This window comes from Hemiscyllium ocellatum, chromosome 8 (genome assembly GCF_020745735.1).
Source record: "Hemiscyllium ocellatum isolate sHemOce1 chromosome 8, sHemOce1.pat.X.cur, whole genome shotgun sequence".
Taxonomy (NCBI): domain Eukaryota; kingdom Metazoa; phylum Chordata; class Chondrichthyes; order Orectolobiformes; family Hemiscylliidae; genus Hemiscyllium; species Hemiscyllium ocellatum.
In genome coordinates this window covers 68,862,572-68,886,609 of record NC_083408.1, presented here as the reverse complement: position 1 = coordinate 68,886,609, position 24,038 = coordinate 68,862,572, and the positions used below count along the sequence as shown (strand labels likewise).

Sequence of the window (24,038 nt, the reverse complement as noted above, 5' to 3'; positions counted from 1 at the left end):
GCAGTTACATGGAATGGTGCTGTGATGTTGATGGTCGATGAATGGACTAGTGTGTCTCAGTGGGAACAATTCCTGCAAAATGCAGGTGAAGGGAGTGAAGGGAAGATGTATTTAGTGGTGGCATTCTGCTAAAGTTGTCTGAAATAGTGGATGATTCTTTGAAAAAGGAGGCTGATGGGATGAAACGTGAGGAAGAAGGGAACCTGATGACGCTGTTGCAGTTGAGGCTCCTGTCAAATGTGAGAAATCACATTTTAAGGAAAAAGGAAGCCATGTCAGCAGCACTATTTTGGAAGATGGCATCATCTGAACAGATAGCAGGAGAATGGGATGGAAGTCTTGCAAAGCTGTAGTGAAGGTAGTTATGGGAATCAGTGACTTTGTAGTGGATGGCCATGGACAGTTTATTCCCCAAAATGGAGACAGAAAAGTCAAGGAAAGGTTGGAAAGTTTTGGAAACAGATGATGTGAATGTAATAGCCGGGTGGAAATTGGAGTCAAAATGAACAAATTTTTCAAGGTCCAAGCAGAAGCATGAAGCAGTACTGAAACGGTCATCAAAGTACCAAGAAAAAGGGGGCTGGTGTGGGACTGGAATAAGAATTGCTCCACATAACCCAGAAAGGGGTGGCATGGTGGCTCAGTGGTTAGCATAACTGCCTCACATTGCCAGGGACCTGGGTTCGATTCCAACCTCGGGTGACAGTCTGTGTGTAGTTTGTATAGTCTCCCCGTGTCTGCATTGGTTTCCTCCGGGTGCTCCAGTTTCCTCCCACAATCCAAAGATGTGCAGGTTAGGTGAATTGGCCATGCTAAATTGTCCATAGTGTTCAGGGGTGTGTGGGTTAGGTGCATTAGTCAGGGGTAAATATAGGATAATAGAGTAGGGGAACGAGTATGGGTGGGTTACTCTTCGGAGGGTCAGTGTGATCTTGTGGGGCTGAAGGCCTATTTCCACACTGTAGGGATTCTATGATTCTATGAAGAGACAGACATAACTGGGGCCCATGCAGGTGCCCGTAGTCACTCCATTGGTTTAGCAGAAGTGAGATGAATTAAAGGAGAAATTGTTCAGTGAGAGAACAAGTTCAGCGAGGTGGAGAAGTGATGGTGGATGGGGAGTGCTCAGGTTTCTGGTCAATGATGAAGCTGAGAGCTCTCAGACATCCTGGTGGGAAATGGAGGGTTAAAGAGATCGGACATCCGTGGCGAACAGGAGGCAGTTAGGAGTAAGCGAGGACGATAAATGTAAGAGAGAGTCGAGAAGTATGGCAATGGAAAAGCACAGCAGGTCAGGCAGCATCTGAGGAGCAGGAGAGTCAACATTTCATAAGCCCTTCATCAGGAATGTGGGAGTATATGGGGCTGAGAGATAAATAGGAGGGTGGGGATAGATGGGGTGGAAGATAGATGGGAAGCCGATAGGTGAATGCAGGAGGGAGGTGATTGTGATAGGTTGGAGGGGAGGGTAGTGCAGATAGTTGGGAAGGAAGATGGATAGGTAGAACAGATGGACAGATCAAGAGGGTGGTATCGAGTTGGAGGGTTGAATCTGGGATGTGGTGGGGGAGGGGAGATGAGAAAATTGGTGAAGTTGATGTTGATGCCGTGTGGTTGAAGGGTCCCAAGACACAAGACGAGACATTCTTCCTCCAGTCATCAGGTGGCTTGGATTTGGCAGTGGATGAGGTCCAGGACTTGCATGTCCTTGGTGGAATTGGTGAGGGAATTGAAGTGGTTGGCCACAGGGCAGTGGGGTTGTTTGGTGCTTGCGTCCCAGAGATGTTCCCTGAAACACTCCACAAGTTGGCGTCCTGTCTCCCCAATGTAAAGGAGACCACATTGCGAGCTACAGACACAGTAGATGAGGTGTTTGGATGTGCAGGAAAATCTTTGCGAGATCTGAAAAGAACTTTAGGTGCCTTGGACAGAGGTGAGGGGGGAGGTGTGGGCGCAGGTACTACACCTTTTGTGGCAGCAAGGGAAGGCACTGGGAGTGGAGGGTGGGTTTGTAAAGGGGTGGAGGGGTTGCATGAACCTAACAAGAGAGTCATGGAGGGAATGCTGTCTGCTGGACGGAGATAGGGATGGCAAGGGAAATATATCTGGGGTGGGGTCTGACTGTAGGTGGCAGAGGATGATGCGCCATAACTGGAGATTAGAGGGATGGAAGGTGAGAATCAGGGGGGTTTCTATCCTTGTTGCGGTTAGAGAGCTCCACATTCCTGATGAAGGTCTTATTCTGAAACATCAACTCTCCTGCTCCTCGGACAGAAGGCACTTAGGGCCAGGGAACTGGAAATTGCCAACATGGTGGAGGCCATCAGCAAATTGGGGATGTTGGTGGTCAGGATCTGGACAAGTAGAGAGAGGATGGAGTCAAGGTAGGAAGAAATGAGCAAAGTGGGGCAGGAACAGGTTGATACAATTGGCCTACCATCATATACAATTTTTTGTGGATTTTGGGAAGGAGATAGAAGTGGGTTTGTTTGGGATTAGGAGACTATAAGGTTGGAGGCAGTGGGGGGAAGATTTCCAGGGGTAATGAGGTCTGTAACAGTCCTAATTTGCCGGTTCACGTGAGGTAATTCTGTCCTCATGCCCATGTAATTGAACTTATTGAAGTTCAAAACCCTGATCTTAAATCCATTTCTCTTGCCCTCAAACTAAATGTGATTTCCTGACGCAACAATACGAAAACCTTTCAAACGCTGATGGATTTAGTTAAAGAATATTACAATCCCAAGCCTTTTCTAAATTTGAGATGATATCGGTTCCATTCAGCAGTTCGAGAACCAGGGCAATTTGTGTCAGAAATTTTGATAAGATTAAGATGACTGGCTGGTCATCTTTGGTTTAGCCCGTAATGACATGCTGAGAGTTTGGTGTGTTGGATTAATAATATAACCATGCAAAAGCACCTACTAGCTGAACCCCAATAGAACCAGTCTCTTACAAAACTCCATCTGGACTCCAACCCGTAAGTTTATGCACAATCTCTGCCAGGCTGAGAACCTATACTGGGGAACCAGTAGCTGGTTTAGTTACCATTGATTGTAGTAAAAGGTTTGAGCCCAAGATTGATGGTTGAGAAAGATTCCCCTTGATTGGCTCAATATTTTCAATTAGAAAATGGCTGCCTGAGTGAAGTCTTAATTAAATACTTGGAGGTTTTCCAAGAAGGTCTGGGAACTATCAAAGGAGCCGAGGCCAACTTGCATCTTGAATAGGAAGCAATTCCACAATTCTACAAGGCTCACCCAGTGCCATTTAGTAGAGGCAGAAATCAGGAGTAAAAAATGAGGTCTGCAGATGCTGGAGATCACAGCTGCAAATGTGTTGCTGGTCATAGCACAGCAGGCCAGGCAGCATCTCAGGAATAGAGAATTCGACGTTTCGAGCATAAGCCCTTCATCAGGAATATCAAACCAGTCCGGTTTGTGGCTAACTCAGCTCCTGCAGTACCGATTGTGAAGCCCGCTGAGTCGATAAACCACTTCTCACAGCTGGTTCGTTCATATAGAGTCTTTCCTTCACAAAGCTGAGCCTGAGCCATGCATACCTGCAGTTGTTGTTAGATGGCATTTCCCAGAAGTATGCTACAATTATACAAGACTGCCATTTGGGGGGTCATCAGCTTGTGCCATTTTTCAACAGACAATGGAGAACATTTTACAAGGTCCACCCCAGGTCACCATTTATCAGGATGACATTCCAATACCAGGGAAGACCAATAAAGAGCACTGAGAGAACTTGGAATAGTCCTTTAATGTTTCTCCAAGGTGGGTATATGCCTTAGAAAGGAGACATGTGTGTTCCAGGCCCGCTAAGGGACCTATTTCAGCTACAGAATCGATAAGACTGGGTTACAACTGTTGGAAGATAAAGTGAGGGCAATCAAAGATACCCTGGCTCCAATGTCTGTACTGAAGCATTCTTGGATTGATGAATGGTTATGGAAAGTTCAGACGTAACCTGACCTCCATCCTGGCACCCTTACATCTGTTATTGACAGAGGGGCAGCCTTGGAAATGGTCTTATAGCCAAAATGTAGCTTTTGGGTAAGTAAAGAAGCAGCTATCATTGTGTTGGCACACTGTGATCCCAAGTGAGATCTGGTGCTAACATGCAATACCTCCACGTACACTGGGGTGGACAAAGTTAAAAATCATACAACACCAGGTTATTGTCCAACAGGTTTATTTGGAAGTACAAGCTTTAAGAGCACTGTTCTTCTGTCAGGTAGCTAGTAGAGCAAGATCATAGGACACAGAATTTATAGCAAACGATCAGAGTATCATACAACTGATGCGATGTATTGAACAAACTGAGATTGTTGTTAAGTCGTAAGTTTTAAGTTTTAACACTTCAACTCCCCCTCCCACTCTGCCGAGGACACCCAGGTCCTGGGCCTCCTCCATCTCCATTCCCTCACCACCCAACGCCTGGAGGAAGAGCGCCTTATCTTCCACCTCGGGGCCCTCCAACCGCAGGGCATCAATGTGGACTTCACCAGTTTCCTCATTTCCTCTTCCCCCACCTTACCCCAGCTCCAACCTTTCAGCTCAGCACCGTCCTCATGACCTGTCCCACCTGTCAATCTTCTTTCCCATCTATCTGTACCACCCTCCTCTCCGACTTATCACTTTTACCCCTTCCTCCATCCACTTATTGCACTCCCAGTTACCAACTCCCCAGCCCCACCGCCTCCCGTTTATCTCTTCACCCCAGAGGCTCCCAGCCTCATTCCGGATGAAGTGCTCCTGCCCGAAACGTCAATTTTCCTGCTCCTCAGATGCTGCCTGACCTGCTGTGCATTTCCAGCACCACTCTAATCTTGACTCTAAACTCCAGCACCTGCAGTCCTCACTCTTGCCTTAAAGAAACAGCTTATGGCTTCACTCAACACCAAGCTGCCCCAGTTCCTATTTGCTTATGGGACCACCTCTCATGCAACTACATGAGTTGCTAATGGGGAAAGTAACTCCACACCAAGTTAAATCTGATCTTCCCAGGCCTGGGGGCTGGGGTGCAGTTGAAACAACATCAGGAACACAAGACTCCTTTAAGGAGGACAGACGGTTTACTTCAGAGGATGAAATTATTGCCAAAACCATGGAAATGGCCCAGCACAGTTAAAAGACATGGTCAGTGCAAGGTCAGGTCCCATGGGGTAAAAAGTTCAGGTAGATCCCGAAGAAACTTGTGGACCACATAAAATCTACAAACCCGCGAACAGTGCAGGAACAAAACATACCTGGCCCCTCAGAACAGCTGGAAAGGCTGTCAGAATTAGTGGGTACACCCATCTGTCTAGTGTCAAAGAACCATTGGAGTCTGAGTTGGACATGTTGGATGTCGTAGTCTCAATGACATTACTGCCTGAAGAAGACGATAGATTTCTTTCGAGAAGCCCTGAGCACTAGAGGCCGGCTATAATCTGGTATACACCACAAGGCTGAGTCATCCTAGAAAGTGTCATGGAGTATCATAGGGGTGTCATAGAATCCCTAGATTGTGGAGGCAGGTCATTCAGCCAATCGAGTTCACACCAACCCTTCGAAGAGCAGCCCACCCAGATCCATCCCCTACCTTACCTCTGTAGCCCTGCACTTCCTATGGCTAATCCATCTAGCCTGAACATCCCTGGATGGGCAATTTAGCATGGCCAATCTACCTAATATGCATATAGAGTCATAGAGTCATTTGCATGTACAGCACAGAATCAGACCCTTCGGTTCAACCTGTTCATGCCTTCCAGACATCCCAACCCAATCTAGTCCCACTTGCCAACAGCCGGTCCATATCCCTCCAAACCCTTCCTATTCATATATCCATCCATATGCCTTTTAAATGTTGCAATTATACCAGCCTCCACCACTTCCTCTGGCAGCTCCTTCCATACACATCCCATCCTCTGTATGAATACATTGTCCTTTAGGTCTTTTGTTTTATCTTTCCCCTTTCACCCCAAAACCAATGCTCTCTGGTTCTGGAAGCCCCCTATCCCAGGGAAAAGACTTTGTCCATTTACCCCATCCATGCTCCTCATGATTTTGTAAACCTCCATAAGGTCATCCCTCAGCCTCCGACGCTCCAGGGAAAACAGCCCCAGCCTGTTCAGCTCTCCCTAAAGCTCAAATCCTCTAACCCAGGCAACATCCTTGGAAATCTTTTCTGAACCCTTTCAAGTTTCACAACATCTTTCCGATAGGAAGGAGACCAAAATTGCACGCAATATTCCAAAAGTGGCCTAACCAATGTCCTGTATAGCCGCAACATGACATCCCAACTCCTGTACTCAATAGTGTGACCAATGAAAGAAAGCATATTAAATACCTTCTTCACTGTCCTTTCTACCTGCGAATCCACTTTCAAGGAGCTATGAACCTGTATTCCAAGGTCTCCTTGTTCAGCAAAACTCCCTAAGACCTTACCATTAAGTGTAAGATTTGCTTTCCCAAAATGCAGCACCTCGCATTTATCTGAAATAAACTCCATCTGCCACTTCTCAGCCCATTGGCCCATCTGGTCCAGATCCTGTTGTAATCTGAGCTTCTTCGCTGTCCACTACACTTCCAACTTTGGTGTCATCTGCAAGCTTACTAACTGTACCTCTTATGCTCACATCCAAATCATTTATATAAATGACAAAAAGAAGTGAACCCAGCACTGATCCTTGTGGCACTCCACTGGTCACAGGCCTCCAGTCTGAAAAACAACCCTCCACCACCACCCTCTGTCTTATACCTTTGAGCCAGTTCTGTGTCCAAATGGCCAGTTCTCCCTGATTTCTGTGAGATCTAACCTTGCCAGTCAGTCTCCCATGGGGAACCTTGTCGAACGCCTTACTGGAGTCCAAGTAGATCACATCTACCTCTGCCCTCATCCATCCTCTTTGTTATTTCTTCAAAATACCTTGGACTGTGGTAAGAAACTCGAGGAAACCCACACAGATAGAGGGGAAAATGTGCAAACTCCACACAGACAGTCATCCTAAGGTGGAATCAATCCTGGATCCCTGGAACTGTGAGGCACCAATACTAAACACTGAGCTGCCAGGGAGCCAGAGGTACTGGACCTGGTGTGAAAACACCCCAGGAGAGACTACAAGAGAAAGAACAGCCTACGTCCCTGGACGTAGAGGAGGAGGTAAGTAGTGATTATAACAAGGTCAACCAAGTACGCCTCATAGAATATGAATTCCCTGATTGAGGTTGTTTACCTGATCCAATCAGGGAGCCCCGGCTGACAGATATAAAAACAAGGATTCCTGTTCACTCTGAGAGCCAGCTCTGAGGAAGCCAGACCAGTGTCAAGTACTATGTAAGTGTGAATAAATGGTGGAGAAACTAAGGTCTGCAGATGCTGGAGGTCAGAGTTGAGAATGTGGTGCTGGAAAAGCACAGCAGGTCAAGCAGCATCCGAAGAGCAGGAGAATCGACACTTTGGGCATAATGCCTTCATCAGGATGATGGAATACTGGTCTCTGTGGAGTTATTTTATTGTACTAATCATTAATATTATCTTTAATGATGGCAAAAATAAAGTTGCCTGTTTAAGGTTAAAACAAAAAAAATTGAACAGTCTCAAACAGATTAAGCAGATTTGTTCTTCTACTATGCTAACAAAAATTGTTTGTCGTCCATTCATTAGCTAATAGCTAACTTGCCTCAAGCACTTAAGTTCAACACAAAAGAAGCTTATCAACTGTTTTGCTAAGAGGCCAGAAAGGCAGCTTTGAGATAACTAGACAACTAATTCTTGGAGCAACTACGTTAAATAACTGAAACACCTATTATTATTTAGGTATCTTAGATAACCTCTGCCCTCCAAATTCTCAGAATTTTATAAACAAATCCTATATTGTTGCTTATTGAAGGCTACCTACCATTTTGTTTATGCTGAGGGAAAAACATAAAGAAAATGTCTTTAAGTGAAATGAACTCATAAGAAACTGGAGCAGACGTAAATCAAGATCATCCCTGAACTTCGATCTCAACTCCACCTTCCGGCGCTATCCCCATATCCCTTAATTCTGTCTTTACCCAAAAATGTAATCAACTTCTTGTTTGAACATGCTCAGCCATATCCTCAGTCTCTTGGGTAGAGAATTCCAAAGGTTCACAATCCTTTGAATGAAAAAAATTCTCCTTATCTCAGGACTGACTTGAGACTATAACCCCATATTCTAACTTTGTCAGCTAGGGGAAACCTTTTCTCAGCTCCTACAAGCCCTATAAGACTTTAATATATTTCAATTAGACCACCACTAATTTTCATACTTTAGAACATTCTATTGCAGTTGTTAAGTCATCACTGTAGGAAACATTACAGTAAACAAGTTAGTTTGCTTGCTAATTAACATAGTCTGGCAGTTAGCAGCAATGTGTTAAACAATGTCCACAATTAAGCAGTTGTGTGAGTCACAAATTATCAGCCAAAGGCCCAACCTAATGTGTGGCATTGAATTCCTCCATAAAGTGGGATCAAACACTGTTGAAGGAATGTTAATACCTTGCAGGAACAATGAAGTGTATAACAATAGAGAGAATCAGAGAAGCGTAGGTAATTAGCAATATATGGTATGAGAATTTATCTGTTGCAAACTAACTAAAATTTAATCTTCTCTCGGACAGCAGAGTTCACATGAAGTAATGTCTGAGTTAATCATATTAAAATAAATAGCAATTATTGTGATCTCCAACCCCTTCAAAAAGTTAAATATTTATTAGGCAATATTGAAGATAATCAGAAAAGTGAGATGTCATTCCAATTGTGACTACTTAGCTGCAGCAAAATATAAGGATTAAGGTTGTTCATTGTGATTTTGTATAATATAATCTGAATATCTTCAGACTTCTGATGGTGAAGAAAAAGTTCAATGCAGCAACTGATGTTTGGCTAATTCACTGAAGACAAATTACACAGTCAACTCAGAAAAAAGGTGGAATCATGTCTATCAAGAAAATATATCTGTGGACAAAAATGATTGGACTATACATTCACTTACGTTCTTTCCCAGTGGAAATTCTTTTACCTTCACTCAGCCCAGATAAGATCAAGAATTTATCATCTTGGGAACACAAGCAGTTTATGATGCTTATGGCCTTTACTCATAAAGTTGGAAAGTGGCCCTTCAGCCCATTGCGTCTGCGTTAGTCAAGCAATACCTTTGCCTACTTCAATTCCACTTTCCAACACTTGGCCAATAGCTTTCAATACTGTGGCACTTCAAGTGTTCATCTGAATACATCTTAAATGTTTTAATAGTTCCTACTTCTACCACCCTTTCTGGCAGTGAATTCTGAATATCAACCAATCTCTAGATTTTAAAAATATTGCTCAAATCCCCTCTAAACAGCCTGCCTTTAACCTTAAATCCATGTCACTGATTATTGACCCTTTCCTAGTCGCAAACAATCTTTGCTATCTATCCTCTTAATCTATTACCCTCATAATTTTGTACACCTCATTCAGGCACCCCTCTCCATCTTCTGTGCTCTCGGGAAAACAACCAACCCTATTAGTATCTCTTCATAACTGAATTGCTCCAGCCCGGGCAACATCCAGGCAAATCTCCTCTGCACATCTTTGGTACATCCTCTTTTTTTTGGTATTAATTTGTGGGATGTGGGTGTCGCTGGCTGACCACACCTAGTTGCCCCTGAGAAGGTGGTGGTGAGCTACCTTCTTGAACCGCTGCAGTTCACCTGCTGTGGGTTGACCCACAATGCCATTAGGGAGGGAATTCCAGGGGTTTGACCCTGCAACCCGTGAAGGAATGGCGATATATTTCCAAATCAAAATGGTGAGTGGCTTGGAGGGGAACTTGAAGGTGGGCTTCCTTTCTATAGTGTGGCAATCTGAGATAAATACAATATTCTATCTAAGGTCTAACAAACACTTTATCAGCTCAATTAAAACCTCTCTTGTCTTGAATTCAATTCTTCGACTAATCATAGAATCATAGAGATGTACAGCATGGAAACAGATCTTTCAATCCAACCTGTCCATGCCGGCCAGATATCCCAACCCAATCTAGTCCCACCTACCAGCACCCGGCCCAAATCCCTCCAACCCTTCCTATTCATATACCCATCCAGATGCCTCTTGAATGTTACAATTGTATCAGCCTCTACCACTTCCTCTGGCAGCTCATTCCATACACGCACCACTCTCTGTGTGAAAAGGTTGCCCTTTTATATTTTTCCCCTCTCACCCTAAACCTATGCCCTCTAGTTCTGGAATCCCCGACCCCAGGGAAAAGACTTTTGGCAAATATCCCATACTTTCATTTAATCACCTTATCAACCTGACCTGTTGCCTTCAAGGATCTGTGGACACACACATCAAGTTACCTCTAATGCTTTGTACATTCCAGTATATTGTGTTCATCATGTACTCCCTTGCCTTGTTCATCCTCCCAAACTGTATTGCATCACCCTTTTCCAGATTAAATTCCATTTGCCACTGTCCTGCCAATCTGAGCAGCCTGCCTATAATGTCCTGTAGACTAATATTTCCCTCCTCCGTGTTTACCAGAGCACTGATTTTCATTCGTCTGTAAATGTATTGATCAAACTGTTCACATTCATATCCAGACCATTAATATATATTACAGATAGCAAGAGATCAGTGGCACTGAACCCTGAAATATGCCACTGGACACAAGCTTCCCTAAAAATAACCTTCAACCATCAGACTCTGCCTCTGGTCACTAAGCTAATTATGGATTGAATTTGTCAAATTATCCTGGATTCCATGTCCATTACCTTTCTGACCAGTCTGTTATGTGAGATCTTGTCATAAGGCTTAATGAAGTCCATTTACAGAATTACATTTAATTTTGCTCAAAAACTGCATAAATCCATGTAAGATTCTAGAAGTCCCACTTTAGAACTAGAACCAGTCTGACTCAAGTTTGGAATACAGACAGAATTTAACCTCACACTTTTAATGCATTGTCTGAGCTGAGCCTATTGTTTAAAAAGCTGAAGCTATCTTGAGAATGTAATTTAAAAGGAGTTCTGGGATTTGCATATTAAAGAACTGAAACAAGCATATCCCATTCTAAAAGATGAAAGACTTAATCTAAAATTTGTTTAATATATCATTACATCTCCATGACATTGTAACCCTTTTTATTATAAATTCTGTGTCTTCTGGTCCTCAAGTAGATTAGATTAGATTAGATTAGATTACTTGCAGTGTGGAAACAGGCCCTTCGGCCCAACAAGCCCATACTGACCTGCCAAAGCGCAACCAACCCATACCCCTACATTTACCCCTTGCCTAATACTACGGGCAATTTAGCATGGCCAATTCACCTGACCCGCACATCTTTGGACTGTGGGAGGAAACGGGAACGCTCGGAGGAAACCCACGCAGACACGGGGAGAACGTGCAAACTCCACACAGTCAATCGCCTGAGGCGGGAATTGAACCCGGCAGCAGTGCTAACCACTGTGTCACCGTGCTGCCCACCACTGTGTCACCGTGCCACCTACTAGTTCCACAACCACCTGATGAAGAGGCAGTCCCTCGAAAACTAGTGATTCCAAATAAACTTGTTGGACTATAACCTGGTGTTGTGTGATTTTTAACATTGTCCACCTCAGTCCACCACCAGCACCTCCAAATCATGAAATCCAAACATCTATATCAACTGCGCCACCCTCGTCCTAATCACTACCTCGAAAAATTAAATCAAACCTGTTGGATGTGATCTCCTCATGACAAAGCCATGTTGACTATCCTTTATTAACCCTTGCCTGTCCAACTGTGCCAAAACACTAATCACATTCCCCAGCATGATAGATCAACCCACCAATAAGCTGTTTCACTTTTAGGACTAAAAAAGATCAATTTCTTACACCTGCCCTACCTAACACCAAGTGTCAAACATGGTTAGCCATAAACATTCCTTATTTGTGTGAATGTAGCTTTCCTACTTCTTTTAATAATGTCTGAAATAATTCATATTATGGACAATTACATGAAGACATTATTTTTTCCACTAAAGACACCAATGTTGCACCATAGGATAAACACAAAACATTTTATATTGAGAATCAAAGGCTTGTTAATGACACAAAACCCAATATTGACCTGTATTTGCCATTTAGGCCCTTCACATGTTATTTCCCACAGGCAGAATTGTCCAAACAAGACCAATTTCCTAAGTGACACATAGACCACATGTTGTTCTTCATTGATGTCATTATATCTATGTTGATACAACTAGAAGCAGTGGTACACAAACTGATTTCTCCCATAAGGTGTTTTCAAAAGGAATTTTAAAGAATATATGAATATAAAGATAGCTTAAAAACTGCATTTTCCCAAACAGACTGTAATAGATAGATATAGCCTCAGTACAAAGCACGGTCCATGTGTTCACTAAGGCAGTGCCTTCCAGACTTTCCCAGTGTTAAAAAAAAGAACTGTTCTGAGGAAGAGTCAACAGACCCAAAATCTTAACTCTGATTTCTCTTCACAGATGCTGCTAGACCTGCTGAGCTTTTCCAGCAACTTCTGGTTTTGTTTCTGATTTACAACATCCGTAGTTCTTTTCCAAGTGTGATCCCATTTCAAGGCTTGAAAAGTTGTTACAATCCTTCAGGGAGAATGAGGTGGGGGAGTGACCAGTATGAGCTGGTTGGGGTTTCTGACATCATGTGCCTGTTAGGTTGGGAGCATGGCTGCAATAATTTGGTCAGAACTCCATGATAACCATTACTGCCTTAGAGATCACAAACTCAAAATATCAGCCTGTTACCCCACTTGGAGTCCCAGGGCCACTTTAGGAAGTCTTGAACTAAGAGGCATCTGGTAAGCCTTACCTTCTGACTGTATTTGTAAATCTTGCATTTACAAAAAACTCTTCATGACCCCAGGATGCCTTAAACTGCTTTACAGCCAATCAGGGACATTTCAAGTGCAGTCATTGTTGTAATATGGGAAGACAAGGAGAGTGGAAACGCAAGTGGAGACAACAAAAATTAATTGCTAACTTAGGAATTCGTGATAGGATAGAAAAGAGATGCTTCACTATATGCTTTTCTTCAACCTCAGTAGCTGGTGAGGTTCAAAGGAATTAATTAGGTGAGTGTTTAAGTGTCAGGTTAGTCCATTTCAGGATGTTATCCCTCTTGATGAGGGTAATATTTTAAATTGGTACTAGACAGATGTAAATATTACACTAAATGTATTGCCTCATTAGTTAAACTATTTAGTGGAACAACAGATAACAACTGTGTGATATTTCTAAACTTGAAACTTAATTAGTTAACCAAAACATAAAGGTGACAGGACAGGTGAGGTTTTGCAGATGAAGCATGTGGGAGCTAATGGAGGTCAGTATGAGCCATAACAACCACATCTGTAACATGTGGCTGTAGTTTGAGAAATTTCAGCTCCAAGTTGATGACTTGAATTCCAACCTTCAGATACTGGATTGAATCAGGGAGAGATGTTACTTGGACACTATGTACCAGGAGGTAGCAATACCCGTGAGGGTAGATACAGTTTGTCCTTGTTCACAGTGTGGTAGTAATGGGGGCAGATATGGGAGCCCAAAAGGTAGCAATGGGGAGCTTCGGCCCTTGAAACTATTAAACATATTTCACAACCATTCAGTTTATGTGGAAGAAAGCAGGTCTTAGAGGATGAATGAGCAAACAGACCATGGCATGGTCGTACTGTGTGCTATTCAAATGATGGAAAGAGAAAAGAATGTAGTTGTAGCAGGGATCTGCATAGTTAGGAGAATAGATTCAGTTCTCTGCAGCCAAAAGCAAGCTCCGTTGCATCTTCTTTGATTGGGCATGAACTTTATGCAGGAAGCGGAAGAATCCAATCATCATGGTAGACAGGAATATAGGTGGCATAGATAGGATGCAGGAAGAGATCCTGCTGAGGGAACAGAGGCTAAACTGAAAGGCCAAACCTCAAACGTAATGATCTCTGCTGAGCCATGAGAAATTTGGCATAGGGTAAATGAGATCAGAGACTGGAATACATGTCTCTAAGATTGTATTCTAAGATTATCTCTAAGATTGGTGTGGGAGAAGTAGGTTTTGGTTCATGGGCAATGGCACCAGTTCTGGGCGAAAGAGGGAACTGTAACATTGCTAGCGTGTTGGGTCCACCGATCCGATGAGTTGTGTAATAGGGATGTGGAGAGGCCTCTAAACTAATTTGGGATTGTGGAGGTGTGGGGGTTTGTGGAGAGGTGGGGGTTGTTGTGGAGAGATGGGGGGAGTTGTGAAGGGGTGGGGGCTTGTGGAGGGGTGGGGGGTGTGGAGTAGAGTAAGGTTAACATAAGGAAAATTTTAAGAAGTTAAAGAGAAGGGACAAGGCAATAATACAGGGTCACAATAGAGTCAATGGCAACCATAGTGTGACAGGAAAGGACAAAATATAGAAATACTGTATAAAAATGCATAGAGTCTTAGAAAATAAAGCAGTAGACAATTCATCTCAACAAGCCCACTCCATCATTCAATATGATCATGGCTAATCCTCTACCTCAAAGCCATGCTCGCAGACTCTCCCTAATCATCTTCAAGCCTTTAGCCTCTAGAAATCCATTACATTTTTAAAATAATCAATGACTTGGTCTCCATTGCCTGTTGTGCTAGAGTTCCATAGATTCATTACCTTCTGAGTGAAAAGAAAATTTCCTTATCTCAGTCCAACATGGCCTATCCCTGTATCCTGAGAAATGCAGGGCAACATGATGGTTAGTGTTCAGTGGTTAGCATCGTTGCCTCACAGCGCCAGGGACCCAGGTTCAATTCCTGCCTCAGGTGACTGTCTGTGTGGAGTTTGCTCATTCTCCCCGTGTCTGCGTGGATTTCCTCTGGGTGCTCTGGTTTCCTCCCACAATCTAAAGATGTGCAGGTCAGGTGAATTGGTCATGCTAAATTGCCTATAGTGTTCAGGGATGTGTAAGTTAGGTACACTAGTCTGCGGTAAATGTAGGGAAATGGGTCTGGGTGGGTTACTTTTCAGAAGGTCACAGTGGACCTTTTGGGCTGAAGGGTGTGTTTCACACTGGAGGGATTCTATATCTATGCCACCTTGTTCTGGATTCCCTCTGCCCCACCCCTCCACCACCACAACCAGCAGAAACAGTACCCAGCCTGACTGTCTATGTCAGAATTTTCTAAGTGTCAGTTAGCTTCCTTCCTCATTCTTCTAAACTCCAAGGAATGCAGGGCTAGTTGACTCAATCTCACATGGTATGACAAACCTGCCATCCCAGAAATGCGCCCAGTAACCCTTTGCTGCACGCTCTCAATGGCAAGTATGTTTTTGTTTAGGTGAGGAGACCAAAACCACACACAATACACTAGGTGTGATTTTACCAAGGCTCTGTATAGCTACAATAAGGCTTTCTTGCTCCTGCACATGCGCAACAAAGGCCATAATGCCATTTGCACCCACAAATATGATCAGAGTAGGGCAAAATGCATTTAAACTAAAAAAGAATGAGGCTCTGAAGAAGAGTCACCAGACCAAAAATGTTAACTCTGGTTTCTCTCCACACCTTAGGTGACTGTCTGTGTGGAGTTTGCACATTCTCCCCGTGTCTGCGTGGGTTTCCTCCCACAATCCAAAGATGTGCAGGTTAGGTGGATTGGCCATTCTAAATTGCCCACAGTGCATTAAACAGAGGGAATTGGGTCTGGAGGGGGGGTTACTCTTTGGAGGGTCGGTGTGGACTTGTTGGGCCGAAGGGCCTGTTTCTACTCTGTAGGGAATCCAATCCAATAATACAAGATGCTGCCAGACCTACTGAGATTTTCCAGTAATGTCTGATTTCGCTTCGACAAGGATAAAGGATTTGGGTGAAGATAGATTTATGCATCCTATTATAAACATTGCATAATAGAGAAATATGTCAATGTGGAAATAGAGGGTCAAGAGGGACAGGGAGTTTAATACTGATCTGTATATTAGCAAGTAAGATGCCTGCAAGGAATTTCCTGCAAGAAAACAATCAAAATGAAGCCACTTTAAATGAACACGTGGCACTAAACAGATGGATTTTCGCAACATATATCTTTTGAGCATTAAGTTCATTCTCAAGTTCTTATTAATCAGTATTGGTTTGGTCAAATTGTACCTTTTGTATGATGCTGTAACAAATTCTATTCATCTGGGGGATCTGGTCGAATGGCTTCCATCTGCACTGTAACAATTCTGTGATCCTGTGGCTTTACAGAGCAGCCTCTCGTCTGGCTCAGAAACAAGCCCTCCTTCTCCCACAATTAACTAACCTAGTGCTTCATGGTATGTTCCATTCCAATAAACATATGGATATCTAGCTTAAGCAAAATGCAAACTCATTTTCCTTTTATCTTATTTGTAGCTTTCATTTGAATGCTTTCAGCTACACTGAGCTATTATATCCTAAAGTGTTGCCATGGTGATAATTTTTACTGGCCATTAAATAAAGCAATAAAGTGTACGTTCAGCAGTAGTATGTCATGTTATAGTTTTGTTCTGTGTATATTTCTAATAAATTAAATTGAGCAAACAACTTAGCCAAATAAATAGTAGTTGTGTGGTTTTACTGAAGTTTATATTTGATACAAAGTTTACTTATTTCTATTTCCACTCACTTTGCTTTATCCATTAGTAATGGCTATTAGTCTTCTAAGAGATTTGCCACAGTGGTAACTGTATCTCGTCCATTAGAAAATGTGGGCTGTTACAACACTCAAAATACAATCCAGAAAATACCAATTACAAGGAGTCGTGTTATCTAAACAGAATGGAAAATTCAACACCCAAGAGTTCATCTGACTGAATTGCCATTTAGTGGACATTCAGCAGTGTATAATTAAACAGATGGATACTGGCCAGCTCTGGTAGATGACTCACTTGTATCATTATGTTATTTCCATGGCTCCATTGTCAACACTCTCAACTCTGAATCAGAAAACTGGGAGTTCAAGGCTGACTCCAGGACTGAAACAAAACTACAAAAATTGAAGTATAGACTTTGATCATATTCACTCAGCTAACTGTTTCTCTCCATACCATTGGCAGACCTGCTGAGATTTTTAATTTATATTTATTTCCAGCAGCAGCAACATTTTGTCTTTATATAAGCCAGAGGCACAACCAGCCAGAATTACACTCGAGTACAGAATTACAAGCATTGCAATTGCCACCTTTCAAATGAAGCATTCTACAAAAGCTTCATCTTCTTTCCCAGGTGGATTTAAAGGATCCAAGGGCACCATTCACCTTGCCATCTAATGAGTTTGCAATTGAACCGTTATTTACCTTGGATCAAGCTGAAACCTACTCATGTCTGGCTAATCCCAACCCAAAGGAGCTTGTTAGTAACACACCACCTTCTCCTGCAAGTGAGAGGGCAGAATGTCAGTGGTTATTTAGAGCTGTGTTTGGGTGGTGTGCCTGCTGTAGCTGTATGCTGAAGGTCTGTGAATGCAGTGAGGAATAGGTGTAAGGCAGGCAGGATTTGCAGGCGACTGTGGAGAAACTGGAGTCTCCAGATATAAGCTGGAAGCCCTGGGTGCTGGATGAGTTTGTGGGTGTCATGTTGAGAGTGTGAGACTATGTGGTTTTGTGGGTAGAAAATATGATGTGACTCTGCTATCTCTGACTTTGATCTCTGTAAGATCATTCGACATCGTTCAACACTTTTGGCAGGGTCCTTGGCTGTAAATTCAGAGAGTGGACCTTCCTGGCCACGCCTATTTGAGGGTTTTTATTTTCATTTGTTCATGGAATCTGGGTGTCAATGACCAGTATGTATTCCCCATCCTTAATATTAAGGGTCAGCCACATTGCTGTAAATCTGGAGTCACAAGTAGGCCAGACTAGGTAAGAACATCAGTTTTCCTTCCCTGTGTTCATTCATGGGATGGACTGGGTCAATGTGGCACCAGTCAAACAGGCTAGAAGATGTCTAACTTGTAGAATGTTGTTCGGCTTCTGAAGTGGTAAGACTGACACATAAAGATAGACTGGATTGGTTAGGACTATGTTTACTGGAGTTTATAAAATGAGGTGGATCTCATAGAAATCTATCACATTCTAACAGGACTAGACAGGGTAATGCAGGAAGGCTGTTCCTGATGACTGGGACATTCAGAACTATGAGTCACATTCTAAGGATATAGCCATTTAGGACTGAAATAAGGAGAAATGTCTTCACTTAGAGAATGGTGAGCCTATGGAATGCTCTGCCACAGAAAGCACTGGAGGCCAAAACACTGAATGTTATCAAGAAGTAAGATATCATTCTTAGAGCTACAGGTATCAAATGGTACAAGGAAAAAGTGAGAACAGGGAACTGAGTTGTAAGATCAGCCATGATCAATTGAATGATAGAGCAGGCTCAAAGGGCCAAATGGCTTATTCCTGCTCCTATTTTCTATGTTCCTATGTCAGGAGTTATGGCCTGGTGGAATACAAACTGAATATCAGTGAGCAATTTATTGCTAAGCAAGTGAAGCTTGATAGCACTGTTGATGACCCTTTCTGTGACTCCACTGATGATCAAGGCTATATTGATAGAGTGGTAATTGTTCAAATTGGATTTGTCCTACATTTTCTGCACAGGACATACCTGGGCAATTTTCCACATAGTCAGGTAGATGCCAACATTGTAACTGTACTGGAAGAGCTTGCCTAGGGAGGTGGCACGTACTGGAGCACATGTCTTCAATATTTTTGCCAGAATGTTATCAGGACCTATTTCCTTTGTAGTATCCAATACCTTCAGCTGTTTGTTGAAATCATGTGGAATTAATGGTATAGACTGAATACTGGCACTTGTGGTGCTGGGAACCGCTGAATGAGGCTGAGAAGGGTCATCCACTCAGCATTTGAAGATTGTTAGAAATGCTTCAGCTTTGTTTTTTACACTGATACAATGGGATCCCCTATCATTGAGGATGGGGACATTTGTGGAGCCTCTCCTTCAGTGAGTTGTTTAATTATCCATCACTATTCACTGGATGTGGTAGGACTACAGAACTTAGATGTGATCCATTGGCTGTGGGATCACTTCGCTCTATCATTTTGTGCTCTTGTTGTCTGGCACACAGGTTTTACCAGGTTGTCATCTCATTTTTAGGCACACTCGGTCCTGCTCCTGGCTTGCCCACCTGCACTCTCCATTGAACTAGGGTTGATCCCCTTGATGGTAATGGTCATGTGGGGGATTTGCTCAGTCATGAGGTTACAGATTGTGCTACTGTTGATGGCCCACAGCACCCCACAGGTGCCTAGTCTTGAGTTGCTAGATCTATTCGAAGTCTGTCCTGTTTACCATGGTGACAGTGCCAGAAAACGTTACTGACGGTATTCTCAATGTTAAGATCAGACTTTGTATCCACAGGATTGCAGACGTCACTCTTACTGATACTGTCATGGACAGATGTACCTAAGCCAGACAAGTTGGTGAGGATGAGGTCATGATTTTTCCCTCTTGTTATTTCCCTCACCACCTATTGCAGACTAATCCTAGCAGCTATGTCCTTTAGGAGCTGACCAGCTCCATCAGCACAGGTGGCATGTTGGTTCAGTGGTTAGCACTACTGCCTCACAGCGCCAGGGACCCAGGTTCAAGTCCAGCCTCGAGCAACTGTCTATGTGGAGCTTGCACATTCTCCCCATATCTGTGTGGGTTTCCTCTGTGTGCTCTGGTTTCCTCCTATAGTGTGCAGTTTAGGTTGATTGGCCATGCTAAATTGCCCATAGTGTTCAGGGATGTGCAGTATGGGAAATACAGGGTTACAGGGATAGGCTGGGATAGGTGGGTCTGGATGGGATGCTCTTTGGAAGTGGAGGGGAGGGGGGGTGACCTCGATGGCCCAAATGGATTGCTACACTACAGTAGGGTTTCTATGATTCAGTCATGGTTATGAACCAGCTGGTCTTGTTGGCACACATTGAAGTCCTACACCCAGACTGCACACATTCTGCACACTGCCCCCCTCAGCGCATCCTCCAAGTGCTGTTCAACATGGGGGGGTCCTGATGCATTAACCAGTACATTGCAATGAACAGAGGGTTTCCTTGCCAATGTTTGACCTAACACCGTCAGACTTCATGAGGTCTGGAGTCAATGTTGAGGATGCCCATGTCAACTCCCCTTCCCCTTGTGCCACTGTTTCTGCTGGATCTGTAACAGTTTGTCCTCCAACTGAACATATCCAGGGATGGTGGTGGTGTCTGGGACATTTTCTGTAAGGTATGATTCCTTGATTATGACTATATCAGGCTGTTGCTTGACTAGTTCGAGAGAAAGATCTCCTAACCTCCAGATGTTAGTTTTGCAGAGTTGACAGGGCAAAATGGATCACTGTTGATTCAAGTGCCTCGGTCGGTGGCCCATCTGGTTTCCTTCCTTTTTCAAGGCTTTTTAGTGGTTTTGAATGGTCTTGCTCTTCAGACGGAAGTTAAAAGTAAACCACATTGGTGTGGGTGTGGAGTCATATGTGGGCCAGATGCGATAAGGACGGCAGATTTCCTTCCCTAAATGGCATTAGAGTCCAGGTGAGTTTTTACTACAATCGACGATAGCTTTATCTTTTGACTTCAAATTCCAATGCAAGTTCCACTGTTTGCCATGTTGGGATTTAAACTCAGAGCATTAACTAGGCCTCTGGATTATGGTTCACCTGGACCGTCTCAGACTCCTCCCTCCCCTTCCTAGACCTTTCCATTTCTATCTCGGGCAACTGAATCAACATGGACATTTACTATAAACCGACTGACTCCTACAGCTATCTGGACTACACCTCCTCCCACCCTGGCCCCTGTAAAAATGCCATCCCATATTCCCAATTCCTTTGTCTCCGCCGCATCTGCTCCCAGGAGGACCAGTTCCAATACCGTACAGCCCAGATGGCCTCCTTCTTCAAGGACCGCAGACTCCCCCCAGACGTGATCGACAATGCCCTCCACCGCATCTCCTCCACTTCCCTCTCCTCCGCCCTTGAGCCCCACCCCTCCAATCGCCACCAAGACAGAACCCCACTGGTTCTCACCTACCACCCCACCAACCTCCATATACAGCGTATCATCCGCCGTCATTTCCGCCACCTCCAAATGGACCCCACCACCAGGGATCTATTTCCCTCCCCTCCCCTATCAGCATTCCGAAAAGACCACTCCCTCCGTACCTCCCTCATCAGGTCCACACCCCCCAACAACCCAACCTCCACTCCCGGTACCTTCCCCTGCAACCGCAGGAAATGCAAAACTTGCGCCCACACCTCCTCCATTACTTCTCTCCAAGGCCCCAAGGGATCCTTCCATATCTGCCACAAATTCATCTGCACCTCCACACACATCATCTATTGCATCCGCTGCATCCGATGTGGCCTCCTCTATATTGGGGAGACAGGCCGCCTACTTGCGAAATGTTTCAGAGAACACCTCTGGGACACCCGGACCAACCAACCCTGCCACCCCGTGGCTCAACACTTTAATTCCCCCTCCCACTCTACCAAGGACATGCAGGTCCTTGGACTCCTCCATCGCCAGACCATAACAACACTACGGTTGGAGGAAGAGCACCTCATCTTCCGCCTGGGAACCCTCCAACCACAAGGGATGAACTCAGATTTCTCCAGTTCCCTCATTTCCCCTCCCCCACCTTGTCTCAGTCAAATCCCTTGAACTCAGCACCGCCTTCCTAACCTGCAATCTTCTTCCTGACCTCTCCGCCCCCACCCCACTCCAGCCTATCACCTTCACCTTGACCTCCTTCCACCTATCACATCTCCATCGTCCCTCCCCCAAGTTCCTCCTCCCTATCTTAGCCTGCTGGACACACTTTCCTCATTCCTGAAGAAGGGCTTATGCCAGAAACATCGAATCTCCTGTTCCCTGGATGCTGCCTGACCTGCTGCGCTTTTTCAGCAACACATTTTCAGCTCTGAATTACTAGTCCAGTGGCAATAACATTACGCCACCACCTCCTCCAGTGATTCTTGAAGCCTCCTGGCCCTATACAGAAACAGGGCATTTCTGCTTCTGTCACCACTGATGCCTCCAGAATCACATCAGCCATCCTGAAAGTCCTTTGATTATGAAAGTCAGACTGCCTTTAAGACTGGCTGTACCATGAGCTATTAGCACAAACACAGCTAACAGTGAAGTGGACACTCGGTCCTTCAATGCAATCATAATAATGTGACTTTTTTTAAAGTCAATCTGTTCAGATAAGTTATGACACAGGTCAGAATAGGTAGGTCTTGAACCCACACCTTCTAGCGAATGAGAAGATACATGCTTCCCATGTCATCCAACATAGGCTTATTACTCATCTTGACCCCCCTCCACTCAACACTAGGATAAGTCTATTTTTAACCCTGAGTTAAAATTTATCAATTGTAAGTTTAGAAATGAATTCAATAAATCTGGTAACTTGTGATCTAACAGAGAAGCCTCCACACAAGCTTTGTTAGAAATGAACAGATTCACTGATATCCTTCAGTAGATGGGAACTATTATTCTGTCCCACACCAGTTGGTCGACCTTACCCTTGAGGAAACTAGCAAGAGGCAATAATTGCAGTCTTTCAGCAGCATCCACATTCCAAGAGCAAAAAAAGAATTAATTTAGGACAAGAAAGTATTATTTTAAAATACCAATTTTGAAGCTTAACTGACATAATATACCATTTTAATACGCCTTCCTTTTAGGTGGAAAAAGTTCGGAGTGGTAGATAGACTCCAACAGTAGTGAGACATGACAAATAGACAAATGTGTTTGCCTTCAGCATATCACTGGCAGTAAAGAGAGAAAAAAGAGCCTGTCAATCACGGGAAGTAATGAGAGATATGAAAAGACCCTATTGGATTCTATGTGAGTGAAAGAATTTTCCCAGGGCAGACAAGAGTATTACAAAAGGCACATTCTAGCTGTCTGTGCTCCATAACTTACATAGAAGATTCTCTGTATTCACAAACTACAGCATTTATGGATCTATATTTTCAAAACTTTTTAGTAATGGCATTTGAACCTTCCCGGTGGCTTGTAATTGTTAAAGATAACTTGGTTTAAGTATGACCTTACTTTTCCTTGGGGCCTGAGTAACTACATGCGATGGATAACAGACACTTTCAACTGTATGTCAAAATAAAGTTCAACACACTCACTGAAATAAACACTCAATCAGCTTCTGGCAGTTCATGTCAACTGGAAACGCATGATTCATATATACAGCCGAATAACAGGTGCAAGTAGGGACACTACCATGCTAAAACAAATTGCAGTAGACTTGTGACTGAGCTATGCATTCCCTTGCGAAATGAAAACAAATAACTAAAAATATTTTAATATCAATAGAAAGGATATTTCACATTTTTAAGTTAAATATTTGGAACATATTTAAAGGTATCCATTCAGGAATCAGTAGGCCAAACAGTCAAGAAAGATCCAAAGTGCGATCTGTAGACCGTGTTGAATTAGCGAACTGTAAGGCTGTCAGCCAATTGCTAAGTCTATGAGTACAGTCAAGAAATTATATGTTATGAGCAGCAAGGGAATCATCGCTGGCTGCTAAACAATGATCTTACCCTCAAATTTTATTTCCTGGTCCTTCAATACACTTTTCCTCAGTCAGCCAAAAACTAAACTGGAAGTGATGATGAATTTGTCCTCTATGACATCTGTACCATCAAGAGGAGGCTTCTTAGCTACAGAAAACGGTCCACATTTTCCAAGATCTCACTGTTGACCATAATGATATACTAGAGAGCTGGTTGGAAAAGGGCCTTAGTTTCCCAGGGAGTTAGAGAAAGGTCCATTTCTTTCATATGCCTTGGAGAGTGAGGTAACAGTGACCTGGAGCTTGGTTTCTGAGTGACTATATACACAAACATCATCTACATACAGGAACTCAATGACTAACGTTAGAGTCATCTCAGCTTGCTCAGTAACCTACTGCAGGCACCTCAGAGCACCAGAGGAACTTCCAGCAGCTGTGCCTTCATAAGATTAGATTAGATTAGATTACTTACAATGTGGAAACA

At 43.6% G+C, this 24,038-nt stretch overlaps 1 long non-coding RNA gene across 1 annotated transcript in view; it reads right to left on the bottom strand.

Moving 5' to 3' along the window:
* Positions 1-16,175, bottom strand: part of LOC132817906 (uncharacterized) — a 226,171-nt gene extending 209,996 nt beyond the window's left edge. Inside the window, exon 1 of the long non-coding RNA XR_009644931.1 lies at positions 16,136-16,175. This is a non-coding gene — a long non-coding RNA (uncharacterized LOC132817906). The remainder of the gene's footprint in view (positions 1-16,135) is intronic.
* Between the last annotated feature and the right edge of the window lie 7,863 nt (positions 16,176-24,038).